Source organism: Paramisgurnus dabryanus, chromosome 20 (genome assembly GCF_030506205.2).
Source record: "Paramisgurnus dabryanus chromosome 20, PD_genome_1.1, whole genome shotgun sequence".
NCBI lineage: Eukaryota > Metazoa > Chordata > Actinopteri > Cypriniformes > Cobitidae > Paramisgurnus > Paramisgurnus dabryanus.
In genome coordinates, this window is record NC_133356.1 from 5253189 (window position 1) to 5268522 (window position 15334).

The 15334-nt window shown below is 35.6% G+C and overlaps 2 long non-coding RNA genes across 3 annotated transcripts in view; one reads left to right on the forward strand and one right to left on the reverse strand.

Annotated features, from left to right (window-relative positions):
- Nucleotides 1-15334, reverse strand: part of LOC135786627 (uncharacterized) — a 480312-nt gene that overhangs the window by 168969 nt on the left and 296009 nt on the right. The window lies entirely within an intron of this gene.
- LOC135787528 (uncharacterized) lies at nt 11665-15069 on the forward strand. 2 transcript variants are annotated; one of them, XR_010547089.2, is made up of 5 exons: nt 11665-11975; nt 13463-13519; nt 13660-13723; nt 14027-14088; nt 14248-15069. It is a non-coding gene; the product is annotated as an uncharacterized lncRNA (long non-coding RNA). The 2 variants fall into 2 exon arrangements; XR_010547088.2 differs by lacking the exon at nt 11665-11975 and having other exon boundaries at nt 13227-13519.

The window sequence follows — 15334 nt, forward strand, 5'->3', positions numbered from 1 at the left end:
GGAGCGCTGATCCATCCGGACTCTCACGCTGTGTTCTCATTAAACAGGGTCGTCGGTTTCAACCTCTCTCTTTGTGTCTGACCTTCAGCGCTGTGACCTGACAGCAAACCACCCATCCAATTACACCGAACCTGGCCACTGCAAACCACGCAGTCCTCCACAGATGCACATTTCAATTAGTAACCTCATCCACTGCTAACCAAACTGAAGACTCTGCTGTTAGAGAGACTGCAAGCAGTCTGATAACAAAACAACAAATGGCGGCCAACTGATAAAGAAATATTTATGAGACACAGGATTTCTTAGGAGAAATAAGAAACAATTTTTGACATACGGCAAGAGATCAGAGCTACATTAGGCTATATCAGTCTGATCTCATACTTTTTTCTTTACATTGCGTTAAGATCAATGGATCAACCACCTCTAATTTGTCATTTATTTTCTATTTGTTTTCATTCACTCACAAACTTGGTTGCTCTTCAAATACTATTAGTTGAAAATTAAATACAAAAATGGTATTATTCCACTCTTCAGTTGGAATATAATAACTTTTGCATAGATTATAATAGAGAAGAAATATTTTTCCTTCTGTAAGCTGACATTTGCTGGAATCAAACAAAATGGTCTGCAGGTTACTGGAGCACCCAGGGCCATAGTTATGCACTTTCAAATACAGACTTTAGAAAAAAAAAACATGAAAAAACGTGTATTTATTTTTGTGTTTATTTGAGGACTGACAACACATACAACCATGTTTAGCACTTTCAACAGTGTTTGATGTAATTTAAAGGGTTTCCTGTAAAATGATACCAAACGTTTGTATGTACATCTCTGCATGTGGGTATGGAAAGCTTTTGAAATTGGGTAGGCCAAATCCAGGTGGAAATCCCCAAATAGCCTCTGTGCTTTTAGTGTTTCAGTACAGAAAATCATCCTACATAATATAAAGAACATTCTGTGAAAATAAATATCTTTGATATTGACTAAGTAAGATCATGTCAAAGATTGAAAGCAATGAGTAAAATCATCCTTTGATGCCCCACCGTTTCACCACATTTAAACAGATTATGAACAATATAAATGTTATTTTGTGAGCAGCAGAAGACAGTACAGGAATGACACAAAGATCAGTAAATGAAGCCTGATGTATAGTTGTCTTACATCATGTCCATTACATTTACATGCCGAGTGACTGGCAGGTAAGTTTTGATGTATATGTTATAACATACATCCCAGTGTTTTGGATAGATGTGATACTTCTCTTCTCCATCATGTTTTCTTTTTCAGTGATAAATTTCAACCCCAGCATTTATAATCTTGATGGCACATCATTTACATGCACATATATCCAGAGGTGTAATAAATGTACCATAGCTTAGCAGCCACCAAAGATGCAGAACCTAGACAAGCTACACATTTCTGATTTCTTCAGGGAGGAAAATATCAGCTTTACCTGTCACATATCAAACCAATAAGCCTGTGAGATACCAGACGCCACAGATCCCTAAAATATCATGTGATTTATACCTGCAAAACTTTGACCACACGCGCACACACACAAGCGTATGACTGCCCAGAGGATTCACAGTGAATCATCTTTTCATCATGACTCATGTCTGCTGTAAAACCCTGAGCTGACGTCATCTACACGTCTGCATTTATATCAGATATTTATATCAGTCCAGAAGGATAAAAAACACAATTATTATATACAGTATACCTATTGTTGTACCTATAATGTTTTTTATACATTTACTTTATTCTGCATACATGTTATACATTTTCAATCTATTATTGCATTCAAATGTAAATCAATGAACTGAAATTGTCAGTTCAATGAGATCTATGTTTATCCAACACTGGTTAATAAATAAGCATTAGCATAAAGCACAAAAGTGGGACATGTAAGAAATCATTAACGGTGAGCCATTGAATTATTTGAAAATAATGCACACCCAAAGTGGTAATGCGGCACAACCAGAAAGTGAATTTACACTTTTTAAAATAATTCAAAGGACCGGAATCAATTATTCCTCTTATTAGTTATTTTAAGACATTTGCAGGTCAGGTGTGCGTTTTACAGAAAATTATCAACACCCATGAAACATTTTTCAACCAATCAGAATACAGCATTCAACAGCCCTGTGGTATAATTTAAAATAATTTGTCACTGTTTTAAAATATGACACTGTGTACAGGGTTTAGATTAATCCAGGACTTATTTATTTTAGGACATTTCCTTACAAAAAACAATACTGATGTGCATCTTGAGAGAAAACAACAGCATTGATATATGTGAGTGCAAGATTTTTTACTAAGGCAGACCAAACTTGCATTTTAGTCTGGGTCCAGGTGGGATAAGACCTGTCTGGGAAACCGCCCCTATATGACTTCTCTATGGATAATACATATTTAAAACAAAAACATTATATGCATTGACGTGCATGATTTATCTGTATATAGCCCACACCAAGGCTTTACAAATAAAAAAAAAACTTTTTCAAAAAACAATTCACATGACCTCTACATCCGTCTCTTAAAGTACTACACAAAACACACAGTTGCTCAAAATAGACACTTTACCTCTCATTCAGTGCTATTCTCACCAGTGTAGAGACAATGCTGACAGCTTTTGAGGAGAGAAAGAGAGAGAGATTTGAAGGTGGAGGCTCGACCTCCCAATTAAACTTTTCTTGAGACCTTCTTCAGTGCTACATCAGAAAGAGTAAAAATACGAAAGGTCTTACCTGACAATATTCTCTATATTGCTTTATAAGGACAGCTATGAAGTGGAAGGTTTTATTGCTCAATTTTTTATTGGTTTTTATTTTTATTCCTGTTTCAAATGCAAAGACTATTAATGCGTTAATTTCATCCAAAAATGTGAACTCTGTTGGTGTGTCACTGAAATTATTATAGATTTTTTTTTTTATTGTGCCATTGAGATCTCTCAGACTTTTGAGATCTCTCTTAAGATCTACACTGTAAAAAGGATATCATATCAGCATATATTTTTTTATGTTACTTTAACTTAACATAATAAAGTTAAACCATTTCAACTTGTTTGAAAAACCAAGTTGTTTTAACTTCATGCTGCATTTTTAGTGGTTGGGTTTAGGGTAATGGTGGGGTTAGATGCTCCAAAATATCTTTAAAACCATAATAGTTTATGAAACTATTTCTACATTTACAAATACAGAAAATAAAATGTGTCTAATCTGACGTATAAGGCAAAAACTTTAAACAGGACATCTCTATGTTTCATAATGGGTCCCCAATGCCAACCTAGAAAATGTGAAAAAGATCAACCCAGTAAGTTAATTTTAGTAAACCATTCTCTGCAAGCATGTGAAAAAATAGGTCATTGAAATTTGGCTCCCCTTGTGATGTCAGAAGGGGATAATACCGCCCCTTAATCTGCACTATTCAACCACGGCACTGCCATTTGTTCAAAGATCGGTTCATTTGCATTTAAAAGTACAAATTTTTTGGTCACACCATTCAAAGAGGCAATTTTAACATGTTATAATAAATTATCTATATTTAAATATTAAAATATACATCTTAAAAAAGTATTGGGAAATGTCCCCTATAAAACGCTTCTGGCCGCTATAGGGCACGTACCTTGAATTTGTAATATGGTGCTTGCACAAACAAACAATTTGGTTGTTATTTTTGGAGAACAGTCTCCACTGGGCCAGTACCCAATATACACTCTTTAGGTGCAAAGGATTTTTTTTTGAAGATACACAACTGAGACATTAAACCTCAAGCACAACCTCTGAGCAATAACATTTCGCTTTTGGAAAATGTTCAGTAAGCAGCCATTTGCTCTCCATTTAATCTCAATGGTGTCTAGAAAAAACAACCGAGTTTTAAAAGAGACATAATTTGCGTTTGTTCTCTCTCAGCAGACCGCATGGGCGTAATGTGGGACTATTAGTTGAAAAATCCCATAATGCCACAGCTCCTGTGAGGATAAATTATCCAAAACCGAAGCCATTAGGAGGTGATGAGCAGATCTGACCCAGGACAAGCGTTTGGGAAAAAAGAGATCTCTCTGGCTTCATAAATTATATGTCAGCACTATCAGTGACAGCAATCTGCTAATGATAAATGAACTGCAATGTTTATTCTCAAAAATACAAAGAAAAGGTGACTCTGGAGAGAGAGAGAGAGAGAGCTTCCCACTCATATCCCCTCTCTCTCTCTCTCTCTCTCTCTCGCTCGCTCGCACTCTTGCTATCTCTGCTCCCTTCGTAATTACTTCTGAGCTGTGGTGATCTCGGCCATGGAGACGTAACTCTCCCTTCAAATGTCAGCAACTCGTTGCCGCTCCTCTAATTGGGCTTGTGTAAACTCGAGGTGGCTTTTTTCTCCTCTTTCATCGATTTCTTCTCGTTTCCTCACCTCTGTCACTTCACACTGTCTGCGTGTGACAACCAGTGCCCATCTCTCAAGTGTCTGTTAAAGCTGTTGAGCCCCTCAGGCCTGTCACTGATCTGGAATCAGCCATGCGGTGCTGTCAGAATGTCTTCACTCTCAGCGCTGATGTGACGGACAGTGGGCCCAGATCTGTTACTCGGAGGCTGTTTTCACACTCGGTTCCCTTGCTTGGTTTGATTTTGAATTTAATACAAAGCTTTTGATCAGTCAAATGAGAAATGGGTTTGTGGGTTTGTGTTGCATTGCAATAGCAACACAAGGTCTGTAGGTTCAATTCTTAGGAAACACATATACAAAGCAGAGATTGTATGCACGCCCAATGTTTTTTTTTTTTGTGGTAAAAGTGTAGTAACCACGTTTTGGTTTGCATTGATTACTATTAGCAAACCATAGTTTTACTTCACTAACCATAGTTTAACTGTGGATTTTGAAAAACATTTTTTCTGTGGTAACCATGGTTTTACTACAGTAACCATATTTTTTTGGTTTTCGACTGTAGTAAAACCATGGTTGGAATGTTAATTGCTTTGAATAAGTGTCTGCCAAAAATGTAATTTTTTTAAAAAATAATCAAAGGCAATTGATTTAAACATTTTACACCGTCTTAAAAGAAAGGGGGAACTGTAAATAAACAAACTATTTGCACTTAACCTTGCACCATCTTGGTGAGCAGCTCCTTTACCCCATTGACCTAGCTAAAATGCATCTAATGGGCACCAGAGGGCAGACTAAGACAGCTCACAGCCACCATTGACACCTCGGTAAAATAGTTAAAGTTGCCATAACGTGTAGAAAGGGCAATAACACCATGAAGAACAAAAAATGACCTAGATGTCTTTCGTTTCATTCACGGACACAGATCAAATCCTTGATAAAACCCAGCGGATTAAAGAGATTTTTTAGGAGAGCAGATATAATGTCCAAGGCAGCTGAAACCTCAAAGCGTTTGCTATGGTCTCAAGGTCTGGATATTGTATTTATATGTATAAAGTGCAAAGAGGACTGTTTTGATTCACTATGTGTTGTCCAGAGAAACGGCAAAGTTTCATCCAAGAAAAAGAAGATGAGGAAAATCTGAGCTGGAAGTAACTAGAGCACAACCGGGGAAATCAGTAAAGCTTTTGACAGATCATAGATCATCATTATACAGCAGGTCTACACCGACCGCTCTGATGTGACTGAAGGTTTAAATGTGACTCTGTGATTTTCAGACCATGATTCAGTCTGTTTGACGTGGTATCTGTACACTGTAAGAAAGCATGAAGTTAAAATAACTTGGTTTTGGAAGTCAATTCAATCTATACTATCAAATCAAGTTGAAATTGTTTAACTTAATTTTTTAAGTAACAGTGTATCAGCGTTTAGTTTATTTTCTGATCAAGAATCTGCATATTGTACGTTCAGATTATAAACACAATAATCTCAGTCAACAAAATCATCTCAATTAACTAATATTAAGTTAAATCTTTTTATTACTCTTTAGTTTCTCAAGCCATGAAAGACTGAGATTGAGTTTCCTAAGTAAGCTGCATTTTAAGGCATCTTCGGACGTAAAGACTTCTGCAGAAATAGTCAAATAGGCATGAAGTGAGAAAACGTTGATTAGATGCACTTTAAAAAAATATATTAACATATATTTTTTGTTACTTTAACTTAACAAATTAAGTTGAGCAATTTTAACTTGTTTTTCTAAGTTACGGTATGTCAACTTATCACAAGTTAAAATTTAAAGAGGTCATATCATAAGATTTTTTTTAATACGTAAAATAAGTCTTAGGTGTCGCCAGAGTATGCATGTGAAGTTTTAGCTCAAAATACCAAATAGATAATTTATTATATCATGTTAAAATTGACACGGCAAAAATGTGCAGTTTTTTGGGTGTGTCCTTTAAAATGCAAATGAGCCGATGAAATGCAAACAATGATCACCATGATGGTGGTTTGTTGAGAATGAATCCCAATTAATAATTTTTTCTCTCTGCACTAAATGGCAATGCTGTGGTTGGATAGTGCAGATTAAGGGGCGGTATTATTGTTACAAGACTACGTCACAAAACAGGCAAAATCTGAATGACCTATTTTTTCACATGCTTGCAGAAACTGTTTTACCAAAACAAATCATTTTCTAGATTGATACAAGCACTGGGGACCCAATTATAGCACTTAAACATGGAAAACGTCAGATTTGCACACTATGAAAATACTTTTTAAAAAGTAAGTTGAATTGACTTGCATAATTAAGTTGTTTAAACGTCATACTGCATTTTTGGCACTTTCAATTCATGCATACAGAAACAAATTTATGCAATAATAGTTCATCAATTTTCCAAATGACTGCATGTTTGTGTGCTCTGTATTTTTATGTTTATTGCACTATATGGCAATGCCACTATGGCAGCTCACTACGGTTCAAAATGGAGAATTGCCAATCCAGAAAGTTCAAAAATGAAATAGAGGCTTATGGGGCTTTGTTTCTTTTTCTTGTTAGTCAGACATTATTTAAGCATACGTTTTGACGTCCTTGCAGTGCAAAACCCAACAGCGGGAGTTTTTCAACCTTGGGAGATCAAATCGAGTCATTTTTGACAGAGGCACAGCAAGTGGTCTGTTTTCATGGCAACAGTCGAGACTCACGTGGACCGGGATGAAAAACTCTGGAATGATCCACTGCGACTTGATTTAGAGGAAAACTGTGTGAATTCACTTACTTACAAGTGTGCCTGTGATTAGAAAGAGATTTCAATATGAACTTTTAAACATTACCAATCAAATTCTTATTAAAGTCACAATCGCTACGGTGTCTTATTTTCCCCGTCGTGGCGTATGTCCGAGTGAAAGGGCTTCTGAAATGAGACAAAATGTAGGGCGGGACTTGAACTCCTCCATTGAGAACTGATTGGATCATTGGAAGTTGGGTCATTTTTTAAATTAAAGATCAGGCACATTCATTTTTCAATGAATTATTATTATTTTTATTTCAATTTCATTGTGACTTTAAGAACAAATCGAGTTATGATATCCACCTTCATCTTTCAGCTCTGCAGTCTTTCTGTACAGTAATAGTGTCACCAATAGTCTCATTATTTTCAAAAGGATTTTCTAACATCTAAGACAAAGTTGATACCTAAATAAAACTGAGAACTCTTGAAATCCACAAAGGAGTAGTGAGGCGTCCCTCTGCAAGGGTTAAAACTTTATTTTCTCTAACATTATAAAGCATTGCGAATGTTTCAAGTCAATTAGAGATGTAAAAAGAAGCCCATTAGACTTCATCCAGAGCAAAGTTTCTTTAAACGTCCGCTCAGAATGTTTATATGGACGTCTTCGATTTCTCTGATGGTTCTGTTGACGGTTTACTAAAAGTGCTTGGAGGGCAGACCGATGCTGTTGTTGTGAAGAAGGGTCTCATTTTCTCCTTTATTGCTCATACACACCGCCTCTATTTGTCCCATTACTGCAATCCCCCAGAGTGCATGTAACAAAAATACCCTGAACTCGACAAATTAGAAACAAACTGTTGCGATTTACTTTCTACTGCTGCCGGAAATGATGAGAGATTCTTTCATGAAGTTTGCGGTGACAGGACAGAACGAACAGCTTTCTTTTTATAGATCCAGCATGAAGCAAAAGTCTGAAATTTAGCTTGCTATATTTTATATCTTTATTCTCACTAGGGAAACATATAATAACACTTTGCTAGTAACGGCTGACTTCGCTCACGTCATATTAAAAGGCAGGTTTTTAAAGGAACACTCCACATTTTGAATATGCTCATTTTCCAGCTCCCCTAGTTAAACATTTGATTTTTACAGTTTTGGAATCCATTCAGCCGATCTCCGGGTCTGGCGGTACCACTTTTAGCATAGCTTAGCATAATCCATTGAATCTGATTAGACCATTAGCATCACGCTAAAAAATAACCAAAGAGTTTCTATATTTTTTTCCATTTAAAACTTGACTCTTCTGTAGTTACATCGTGTGCTAAGGCCGACGGAAAATTTAAAGTTGTGATTTTCTAGACAGATATGGCTAGGAACTATACTCTCATTGTGGTGTAATAATCAAGGACTTTGCTGCCGTAACATGGCTGCAGGAGGCGCAATGATATTACGCAGCAGCCGAAAATAATCCCCTTGGTAACTTTCAATGGCAGGGGACTATTTTCGGGCACTGCTTAATATCATTGATTTTTACCACAGTAGGACTTTAAATAGTAATGCAATATCATTATCTCTTTATCAGCACGGTTGTGATTAGACCAGAGGCAGAAGGCCTCAAGGAACTATATTAAGTCAAAAGTCTTTAGGAGAACCATTCCTTTCATACCTTTAAAAAAGTTCTTCTAATGTTAAAGGTTCTTCATGAAACCATTCAGCACAAAATGTTTTTTTCTATGGCATCATGAAGCACCTTAATTTTTAAGAGCGTTTTTATATGCCAGACACAAACCCCTTAAAGGTGCAGTGTGTAGATTTTAGCGCCATCTAGCAGTGAGATTGTGACTTGCAACCAACGGCTCAGTCCACCATTTACCGAAACGGATAGAGAAGCTATGGTAGCCGCCACAGGAAAAACGTGTTGTTGTCTGCGACAAAATACAATATTGACAAAGCGCGCTCTGTAGAGCAGTTTGTCTGTTTAGGGCAACTGTAGAAACATGGCGGCACAAAATGGCGACTTCCACGTAAGAGGACCCGCAGTGTATGTAGATAAAAATATCTCATTCTAAGGTAATAAAAACAATACATTTCATTATGTAAGGTCTTTATACACCACTGAAATTATAGTTATGTAGATTATATTGCATGTCTGTCATTAAATCTTTCTAAAATTTACACACTGCACCTTTAACTAAAAAAATGAGTTTCATGACACATTCAAAATTTAGAAGTTCAGCGTTAGTTTTATTAGCTAGTAGCAGGAGCACGCTCATTATGTGACAGTGTTATAAGACCCTGTGATGGAGCAACCCTCCAATAGAGTCTTGCCAAATGCAAATTGCATCGGAGGTGTTGAAATGTCACTTTTATTACACCAGGAGCTCTGTGGATGACACTGAAAATTCATTACACTGAAATACCAATATTACATTTTTGAAGGGGAAAGAGACGTGCTAAGCAGACGTTTATACGGTAGAATGATGGTCCCTCGCTGTAATAGTTTTATAGAGGAAATAAAGGCAAGACACACTGACGGAGTCACATAACTGGACTGGAGGAATGTTACCGCATTCCAGGGAATTTCACACATTTTGTGCTGGCTGAATATGAATGTGTGTGTCTGACAGAGACAAAGCCATTTGTGTTGGCATATAGGAGAGAAAGAAAATGATTGCCACTTATTTGGATTTCTCCATTATACATTGAGAGAGGTAATTAGGAATGATTAAATGCAATGTGATATTGTCTGGAGAAGGCTTGTGGGATTGAGAGGTTTTGAATACGAGAAAACTCAAGTAGCTGTTGTGTTGTGTCATTCTTGCATGTTTATCATGTGCTAAAGTCCTTTTACTGGAAAATGCGCAGATATTATTGAAGCTACAGTAATTGAAGAGCTTGGCTATTGTAAGTGTGTCTGACATGTTTTCTTGTAAACTAACAGAACAGATTCTGACAAAAAACTGGCATTTCTGAATGGACTGAGGCTGTGATTAAGCAGATTTGAAGCGAAAGTATTTGACGATTTACTTTAAAGGTGCCATAGAATAAAAACTGTATTTATCTCGACATAGATGAATAAGAGCTCTGGGGCCCGTTCTTCGTACGTCGCTAACTCAGTTAGCTGGATTCGATTGTTGATGATTTGGCATGATCTTGGATTATTTGGTTCTTCGAAGCTCATTCTAAACTTGCTGTCATAGCAACAGGTCCGTAAGCTCAAACCTGCTCGGGAGCAGGCTTATTTCATGTAAACAAGATTAGTTTGTACCTTTTTAAGCGGATGTGATACGGAAAGTCTGACGCAGTCGCGTATTCTTCATTATACGAGCGCAATCTGCGTAAGATGCATGATTAATATAAAGAGCTTTTCAAATTCAACACGTAATAAAAAAGAATATATTAATTAAATCTTTTAGCAATGTTATTTAAAAAATATATAATATAACAAATATATTTTTTCTGTACTTGTGCGACTTGTTTTTGTGTAACAGGTGTTTGATTATTATTCTTAAACGAATGACATGCTGATAACATTCATTTTAAATTTGTTTGAATTTTCCTTAATAAAAACAGCAATTAATCATACCCAGCACTAATAGATGTTATGTACAATAAAGACTATTACTCGGTGTGAAATAATTTTCATTTGAATAAACTAATCTCCTATTTTAGTTTTGTCTTTAGATTGTCAAGTAGCTGTCATGCATGAAAGGGTTTTCGTTTAGTAATTTCTATCTGTTCTATCTTTAAAACGTTGTCTACAAATATGTTACCCTGTCCCTGTTCTGTGACAAAAATGACCAAAATAACCAAATAAGTTTTTTGCACATATTTTCACATATCTTTATCTTCTTTACTACACTTTTCTGTGCAGACTCAGCAGATGCAGGACTTTCAGTTAACGTGGAATACTGCTAATATAGTCAGAAATCAGTTAAGAATAATGCAATTGAAGTAAACTTATTTAACCACTTGCATATAGTTTCTCTAAAGGACTACCATCTGAGAGGATTTCTTTACTGTCATGTGCATTGCTATCAGAAACAGTTGCACATTATAAAATTTTGATGTAGAATAACATTACCATTCCCTTACTGCACATCATACTTTATTTACCACATTATTGGAAACTGCTAAAAGTGTTGGTGTATTATCTACAACTGCACAAAAGAGAGGAAAACACTATCTTATAATACACTACAATTAAAATTTTATTTATCAGGAATTAAATTGTTGCATTGGCTGTCGGTTTAAGAAAGAGCAACTGCTCCAGAGATGATCTGTACAATCAGCCAGTTTAGAGACATCACTCCTGCCAGCACATCACATGAAGATGGAGGGCCACCACCTGTGTTTTTTTATTCTGCTTTTTAAGTTGCTGTTACAAACAGACAAAATAGCATTTAACTGTTTTTAAAAGAGACTTAAAGTACTTTAGGAGCATCAAATTTTAATTACAATCATTAATTTCAATCTTTGACAAGCATAGTAAAGATATCAAGATTATATTTTTACAGAACATTTTACATTATTTATGGTGATTTATGTACTAAAGTAGCTTTAACTGCACTGTTAGATGTCGCTGTAGATTTAGCAGTACATTACTGTAAAAATCCACAGTACTATACTGTATGTGTACATTACAGTACAGTACTGCAGTTCATAATGCATTCTGGGTAAATTTGTTTGAGCGGGAAAATTTAACAGTATATTTTGGTCTTGATGTAACCTTGCTGTAGCCATTGCTGTAATGTGCCAGGTGTACTTGCAATAATCAGAGAAAGTGCGCCAACGTCAAATCACACAGAGGGAGAGAGAGCACAACTCCTGGCTGCAGCTGAAGGAGGATGATTGATTTCTGGCAGTTCGGTAAGTTTGAAATATTTCTGTTTCATGAAAACTTAATTTTTAGTTTAAGAATGTTGTCAATAGTTTGTCACAATATTGTTTTAAACGTGCAATGAGAGAGAAAAACGGTCGCCAACAAAGTTTCAATCTCCCTCAGAAAGTAAGCTTACACACAGATATCTACCGCTGCTTTAACTCGCTTTACACCTTTTTTTTAATGAATATAGGGTTGTTTTAACTAAATTATGAGGGTTTTGGTGAGTTTATATTGTGTTGAAAGTGTGGTGACAATGAAACTATTTTTAACGAAATGGACAAAGACAACCCGCCAGCGCGGTCTTGCGGTCCCAGCATAATGGTCGTTTATCTCGGCGTTTCATCCGTTCAGTTAGCGTCAGAGAAAAGTATTAAGTTCGACTGTTTGGCAAGGCTGACTCGTGGTTGTAAACAGTCAGGACTTGTCACACCGTACACAGCATACTGTAGTACTGAACTCCTCCACAGAAGTGAAAACAAGAAACCTCATAACTGGATACATGCATCGAACTCATCGCAGCTTTAACTTCTACCAAATATCATTCAGACCTGGGCTCATCTTAATATCAGATGAACGAAAGGGATTGCCGCGCGTATTGTTGTTGTTATTATATTACGGTATATCATCAAAAGCAGAGAATATCTTCTCTAAAGCGTTTTACACGCCCAGTAAGTTGTCCAGTACATTTTTATGGCATATTGTTTCCACCACTTCAGATGCATTACACGCTGTATATATAAGTTTCCAAAACACATCAAATCAATGCACGAAAAGAGAATGGGCTCCGCATTTACGTACCTTTGTCTTCTCGTCTCTGTCATCTGATCCTTCATCTCTGGATGTAAAATACGGTAGTCCATTATAACATCGTGTAGGAAACTGGCATCACCAGGATTGCTCAGATTTAGGCGATCATGTTTATCTTTAAAGTGAGCAGCTAGCTACTTGTTAAAAAACTTTGCGTGACATAGTGTTACACCGCAGCCGGTCCGGGTAAAACATTAAAGGGACAGTCTTTTTACCTTATCACTATAAATCGCTATTTTCTGCACTAAACGAGACATTTTCAGAGATTTTCTGTAGACAAGATGTTATAATTAAAAAAAGACTTATTTAGATATTTATATATAATATAACAACTAATATATATATATATATATATATATTTGTTTTACAACTGACTTAACACTTACAGTAATGTTTTATTTGTTAGCATAGCATGATATTAGATTTAAACACTTAATACATTTTTAAATCAATCACTTTGTCTCTGCACAATGAACATTATCAAATATTATTAATGTTGTAAAATATATTGTTCATTGTTAGTTCATATTAGCTAAGGCATTACCAAATGTTAAGGAATAAACTCTTATAGTAAAGTGTTACTAAATTTTCTTTTACCATTTCCTTCACAATGTCTACTTATTTCTATGGCTAACAGATTTTGTAACATTTGTCTTTTTTACAGTCTTACCATTGCTTGTAAGCTGGATTGGGTAAGATGGATCATCTTTAAAGGCACCAGGCAAGTACATGATGTACAGTTACAAGTCATGTATTTTTTCGACTGCAATATTAAATGCTTTCACGTCACATGTAAAAGTACACAGGAATGTGGCTGACTTTTTATTTGTAGTTTACCTGAGTGTCCTTGCACTTTTATAGGAGTTAAGGCAGATGTGGAGGCACAACGGGTGATACCAGACACACACCAAGCACATTATGTTTGGTAAGTTTGCACTTTACCACTACAGCCACTTTACCACTACAGTTTCTTTAAATACCCATGTATACACTCATTCACTCATTCACACACAACACTGTAACACGACCATACACAACATGTACACAATTGTCTTAGTTTGCCATGTAGAAATATACAAACAGAAATATTCAGACTTTGGTTATAAGAAATTTAATTTAATAATTGTATTTATTTAGCAGAGGTGTCCCTGGACTTTATTGACAAAAGATTTTGTTTTCAGAATAAAAAGTTGTGTCCAAATCAGTAACAATTGTACTTTCTGTTCAGGACATTCAATCATGACATGATCCAGGTGGATGCTGTCCATTGAGGAAAGAGTTTGTTCAGCGGTAAGTGAATCTTCTGTATTTTAATGTAATTAGGTGTGGAACAGTAGAATAAGAGCAAAAGGTTTCAGAATAGGAGTAAATTCAAGGCTGAGTTTAATTTTTTAAGAATCTTTTTCTATCTTATATTTGTTGACTTAATGTTTATGATATTTCTAACAGGTTTCTGGATAGAATTAATTCCAAAGATGGGAAAAAGTGCACATCCAGACAAGGAGCAAGCAAAAAGACAAGGAACTTGGTGCAGAGAAAAGCTGTGGCCATTAACCCCTGTGAACAGCTTCATGCAGTCGCTGATTGAGTTCGAATGGACGACTTCAGTAAAGGCCACTGTGGTCTGTCTGCCACAGTTTAATTTTTAATTTATTTTTAGTGTTCAATGAAATTCAAGTAGAATATTTAAAACTATGGGCCAGTGTTGTTTTTACCACGGTGAAATGTTACCTTTTAGTCGATGATGGACTTTAAACTGAAAACTTCAAACTATGGAACAGTGTTCTATTTGCCAGAGTTAAATATGTTACAGCAGGGGTCTCCAAACTTGTTTATACTTGTTGATTTTATTTTATGTTACTTGATTATATGTTTATTATTGTTTAAAATCTTGTTTTAAATATGTTTGTTTCAATTAAATGTTTTTTTTAATAAAATTTTGATACAAACATTGCTTGGATTGCCTTTTAATTCATTATGTTTTAATTTAGCATTTTTACCATATTAATAACTATAGATTTAAACCTAAATCTCTAGCTATTTTATATAATATTATTGTATTAACTGTAATAAGTAATAAATAGTATTTATGGGTCAATATAGACATTACAGTAAATTACTGTAAAAATAGACTACTGTAATAAAATATTGTAAAATTACAGTACAGTACTGCTTTGTAACTATACAGTACTAGTTTGTGTACTGTAAAATGGTATTACAGTACAGTACTGTAAAACCAAAATACAGTAACTTACTGGCAACCGTGCTGCCAGTACCGTACTGTAAAAATACAGGGAAATCGTTAACAGTGTGGGTTTTTAAATTCAGTCACATAAAAAGTTCACAACCTTTCATCAATAGCTCTCAGACTGCAGGGGTTAAAAATGGGCGTGCTCTTGGCCATTGTAACAACTGGCCAATCACAGCGTGGCTGATCAGTGTTTCTACTATCGATATGTATTGACTTTTCTTGCAGTGCACGAATGCGCAGTGATCTCAGATAATTCAATCCTGCCATAATAATCATCAACAGCAG